This window comes from Triticum dicoccoides, chromosome 7B (assembly GCF_002162155.2).
Source record: "Triticum dicoccoides isolate Atlit2015 ecotype Zavitan chromosome 7B, WEW_v2.0, whole genome shotgun sequence".
In the NCBI taxonomy this organism is placed as follows: Eukaryota; Viridiplantae; Streptophyta; class Magnoliopsida; order Poales; family Poaceae; genus Triticum; species Triticum dicoccoides.
The window spans coordinates 652979212-652985025 of NC_041393.1; positions in this window are offsets into that span (position 1 = coordinate 652979212).

The window sequence follows — 5814 nt, forward strand, 5'->3', positions numbered from 1 at the left end:
ATTTTGCCACTGTTTTCAAATTCAAAATAATTTCATACAGTGCCAAAACATTCTGAAATATTTTATGTTACCTCTCTGGACTATTCCAAAAGTACATAAAACATTTCAAAGCATTTGAAAATATATTCATTATATATTATGAATATATCCCCAAATTCAAATAGATTATTGATTTAATTTCAGAGACCAAATAATTCCTTAAAAATATTCCAGAATTTTGGTTTGATATATAACTCTTGCCAAAATTCACAAAACTATTTTTAGGGCATTTTGGATTCACAGAATGCAATTTAAAGGGTGCTTGCCCTTCTTTTAATTAGGGTTTTGAGGCTTCTGAATTCCTCAGTTCAAATTTCAGAAATTTAAATATGATGCACACATGAAGCTAGCCTAGAGCATTACCAGAAGCTAGGGATGTGACAACTCACCCCCACTAAACAAGAATCTCGTCTCGAGATTCAAGCGTAGGGTAAGGTGAAGGGGAAATGCAACTAGTACAATCTTCACGATCCAGGTTGCACTTCATAGGAACGTTGATTTGAACACCATTATTGTCTTGAAGTCTTGCTCTGAGAAATCCTGTCAACATGACATGGAGGGAAGAAGGAGACTCTAGAAGGGTCGATCTTCTCGAAGATCGAACAACTCAGGATTAACTCACGGAATGAGACATAGCAACATCTCTCAAGCTGAGAGATGAAGCACACCTCTAGAGAAATGGAGTGGAACAGATGACGAGGGTTCACTAGGTAGACAACGATTCCACACCTAAGAAGGTGGTGAACGGTTGTCAACGTAGCGAGGAGTTGACTTGCCATGATACCACGACAAAACATCCTGGAGGGGGGTGATTCGTAGATTATTATCTTAAGTGGCAAAAAGAATTACCTTTGATATAGAGATCGTTAAGACTCTCTATATCAGCCTAAGGCAAATCACAGCAATCGATTGGCGGGGTCGGTAGAATGGCATACTTGGACTTGGATGATGTGGATTACCTTGTTGAAGACAACGTAATGGATGATTTTTGCTTATCACCGGAAATGGAAGAGACCCATGGTAGAATGGCACATTGGCGGTGCAAGCTGGGAACAAAATGCAAATGCTGGGAATGATTCTGGTAACTGGGGAAGAACCCAACACTAGAGAGTTAATTCACTGGTTGAAAAGGTCATAGCATTGTCGAGGAAACTGAGAGGAATCCCAGTTAGCGTCGATGATAACACCTAGCGCTTGAGCGTGCTCTCAAGAACTTGAGCATTTCCACATTCATCAAGGTTTTACCAACATCCGTGTCAAGGGTCCGGCAACACAACTTGCTACCATGATGAATGATGATGGAGGATGTAGATGCAAAGAAAGATAACACCTTCTCAGATTTCATCTTAGCGAGGCCAAGGAAACAAAATCTGGATGATCGACCGAGAAACATTTAGCACTCCGCTTCTAATGTTCTCCTTGATGTGCTAGTGTAACCCATTCATAGAAATGGTCTGGTATCTAGGACATCAAGTAAAAGGTCGGACTTCGGGATCTCAAAATCCATAGGGGCAACTAGGGAGTAAATCCTACGAAATCCCTATGGGGAGGTGGCCAACTTCCTCAATCAAGATATTATAATAACAGGTCTTCCGGCTGGGTGTGTTGGCCACGACATCCACTTTACCGGTTATCGAGGGACCAATATTATAGTTCTTGGAAAATGTTCCAAACCATCATATCTGCCTGAGATTCAGATCTGGTTGGTCTCAGGATATTCCAGACTCATCGAGTCTAGGAAGAAAATGAAAGTTTGCAACACAAATCGACGAGATGACGTCGCGAGATTCTCGGGGAGCGAACTACGATAGCAAGCTCCAAAACATGAGCTGGTTCTGCTACACACATGTGAACACGTTGTCCCAGACAAACATTATCACATGGTAGTCTTACAACAAAACACTACCGAGTTCAGGTGGGGAACCATCATTAATGACATCGAAGTCTCCACGCGTGGAAGTCCAAAGAGTTCACCTTGGACAGACTCCTTTATCTTTGAACAACTCAATCAGTAGCTTGGTGTGCTAGGATATACATATAGAATGGAGGTTGCAAATCTCCAGACCACAGAATACTTCGCACGTATGCATGACTGACTTGGGATGATTCCAGAGGAAGCAAAACTAACTTTCTCAAATCCACGGCGGCAACTTTCACCAAATGCACGTGTATAAGAGGAAGTCACTCCTTTCATCAAACAAATACTTCATGAGTTAGCATGAAGAAATGCTTTCAAAAGTTTCCAACACTAGCTTAATGTTCAACAAAATCATGGAGGAGATAAGGATGTTGTCAATGGGCTCAACAACAATTCATCTAGGTTTCCTTTTAAAAGGAATTCCATAGTTAAGTGAACACGGTGATAGCATTGGTCAGACCAAAGATGTAATGGTGTATGCTCGAGGGATCAACCACGAATAAGACAACATTACGAATATCGTTGGTTCTGGTCTGATTGGATGATAGCCCATACTCAAATTATAGATGGGGTAAGACAATAGGTCCAACAACTGATCACAAGGACCAATTAATGAAGATATCATCTTTCTTCAACACACACACATACACAGAAAGATATCCCTTAACATGAACTAAGTCAGACAAGCTTTTATCTTCCAACTCTCCAAGTTGTTGTCTAGCTTAACCAACTAGCTCCGGGATAACCATCACAGATTCTTGGAGAAAGGGTGGTTCACAAGAACCCGACTTGATCACGAGCTCAACATAGCAGTCAGGTGACAACCTGGTAATACTTCCAAGAAGATATTCGGAAAATCACGAACCACCGGTATGTTACTAAGCTTGAGAACAATCTCGCTTTTGAGGGCAAGACGATATGATCAAATGAGTGAGGACTTGACAAGATCCTAACTCATCAATCGAAGGGTGCACCGAAATAAGGACTAGGTAGCACGATCAGTCTTAGAAGGATGATTCAAAAACCAACACGCTAAGAATGAAATTATTGTCCCTTAACTACCAAGCAACGAGGTTGCTGGGAGTATTGATTTCACACATCACAATTCATTTGTCGGTATTCCGGTTGCATCAACACGATGGCCGAGGAATGACTAATGATGGTGAGAATGTCAGGACCCCGGCTCGATGCCACATCGATCTAGCATGTAACACCTCATATCACTTTGCGGCCTCACGCACGGTATTCCCACGGGTGTCGCCTTACCTTTGCCCGGGACCGTTTGCGCCTTTTGGCACACGTATATGACAGTGTCGCTAGCATCCATATGATAAGGAGCCCGGGCTGACATGGCTAGTCGTAAACCCAAAGTGGCACAGACTTACAGGGACAGGCATCCATGACCCAGCATCGAACGTGTCGGTCATCAGCAAGTGGGTCCGGGCTGTAGCACTGGGCTAGCAGGACTCCGGTAAATCGGGCTGTAGCGGGCTAACAGGACTCCGGTACTCAATGCGTGACATTTCCCCGAAGGGACAGACACAGGAACGAAGAAGGACACATGCCGGCCAGCCTAAGTGTTCCAGAGCAGTAGCAAGCTACCGTGGCTCAGCGGTAACACTAGGAGACATTTCCCGGTAAGAGAGGCTACTAAAGATAAACAACTAGGTAGTCAGATCCCACACATACCAAGCATTTCAATAACATACACACAATATGCTCGATATGTGCAATACAACATGGCATCACAAAATGACTCTACGACTCAAGTAATTTAATCAATAGGCTCCGAGGAGCGAGATATTACAAACATGGGTCTCATGACCCAACAATCAGAGCATACAAGTCAAAGCACAAGCGGAAGCTATCATGTCTGAGTACAGACATCTATAAATGAAAAGGGCTGAGAAGCCTGACTATCTATCAGATCCTGCCGAGGGCACAAGATCGTAGCTGAGGTATCAAGCTAAACGTCGAAGTCCACGTGGAACTACTAGTGAGACTGAAGTCTCTCTGCAAAAACATAAAATAGGCAAACGTGAGTACAAATGTACCCAGCAAGACTTACATCAGAACTATCTACATATGCATTGTTATCAACAAAGGGGATGGTGGGGTTTAACTGCAGCAAGCCAGCTTTGACTCGGTGGCTATCCTAAACTACAACTGCAAGCGACTCTTTTGAGGTGGCGCACACGAGTCCACATATTCACCAACCAATACACCACTATGGATCCGCTCCCGTCTCCCTACGAGAACGCCATCCATAGCACTCACACTTATCTTGCGTATTTTAGAGTATCCACTTTCACTTGTCTATGAACTGATATAAGCAACCCAGAGGTCCTTTTCCGTGGACACGGCTATTCGAATAGATTAGGTTAACCCTGCAGGGGTGTACTTCTTCACACACGCTCTCACCACTTACCGCCGTTTACACGACATGTACTCGGCAACCTTCAAGCGGAAGCCCAACGTGGGTGTCGGCCACGGCCTGCCTAAACACTCAAGTCTCTAGTCCAGGTTTATCGCCTATTCGGGTTCCATCCATGAGGAGATCCGGCCGGAGTTTCGCTCACAGCCCCAAACGATGTGAACAGGGTTCCGTGACACCAAACGGGCGCCCGGTTCACCCGGCCACGTGCCTACCGCATCACAGCCCACCCCTACGGTCAGCGCTGTCCACGGCCTCCAGCATACTACAAACACCAGAAACTACTTGCAACTCCTGGACAGAGGACAAGGGTGATCAAGAAGCCGAGAGGGTCCATTGGTTTCGGGCCCAATGCGTGGTAGTAGCTAAATCATGGATCACAAACGCAGAACTCAGTTCCTGAGGACGGCTGCAATGAGACAACCCACCATGTACTCCTACATGGCCTCTCACCGCTACCTTTACCAAATCGTGTTCACACACTTAGCTCACACATAGTAGGACATGTTCACACGCCTCTGATTCATCCCCGATGAATTAGTCCTGACTCAACTCTAAGCAGTAGCAGGCATGACAAACAAACATGAATGAGTAGGCACATCAGGGCTCAAACAACTCCTACTCATGCTAGTGGGTTTCATCTAATTACTGTGGAATGACAGGTCATGCAAAGGATAAAGGGGTTCAGCTACCGCAGCAAGTAACAAATATGTCGTTGTTGTCCTAATGCAGTAAAAGAGAGCAGGAGAGAGAGAGTGGGATTTTATCGGAATGAACAAGGGGGTTTTGCTTGCCTGGCACTTCTGAAGATAACATTGAGTCTTCATCAGTGTCAACGATCACATCATCGGTACACGTCTATCGAGAGGGGACAAATACCGGCAACACAGAAAGGAACACAATCAATGCAATGCACAATATGATGCATGATCATGACATGGCAAAATGAATGTGTTTTGGGCTAATGCACCTAAAACCAGATTAAATGAAGTTGGTTTGAATACAAGATTCAAATTCAAACTCCATATATGATTATTTAAATGCCATTCACTTCATTTGCTCTAAACAATAGTGATAAGTTGTTCTAACATGCATGAAAATGGTACAGATGGATTCCTTGAATTTTTCTGATAATTTTTCATATATAAATTATTTAATTTGGAGTTACGGTTAATTTTCTATGATTTTTAGAAGTTTTAGGCATTTTCTGGAATTTTAGAATTAAATTAAATCCAGAAAATACTTATGACATCAGCACTGCGTCATGCTTGCATCAGCAAGTCAACAGGGCTGCCCCGGGTCAAACCTGACGTGTGGGGTGCACACGTCAGTGACACAGGGACTAATCCCGCGTTGACCCGGGCTGGTTAGCTTTGACTAAGCCCTGGGGCCCACTAGTCAGCGTCAGTAGGTGGGGGGTTAG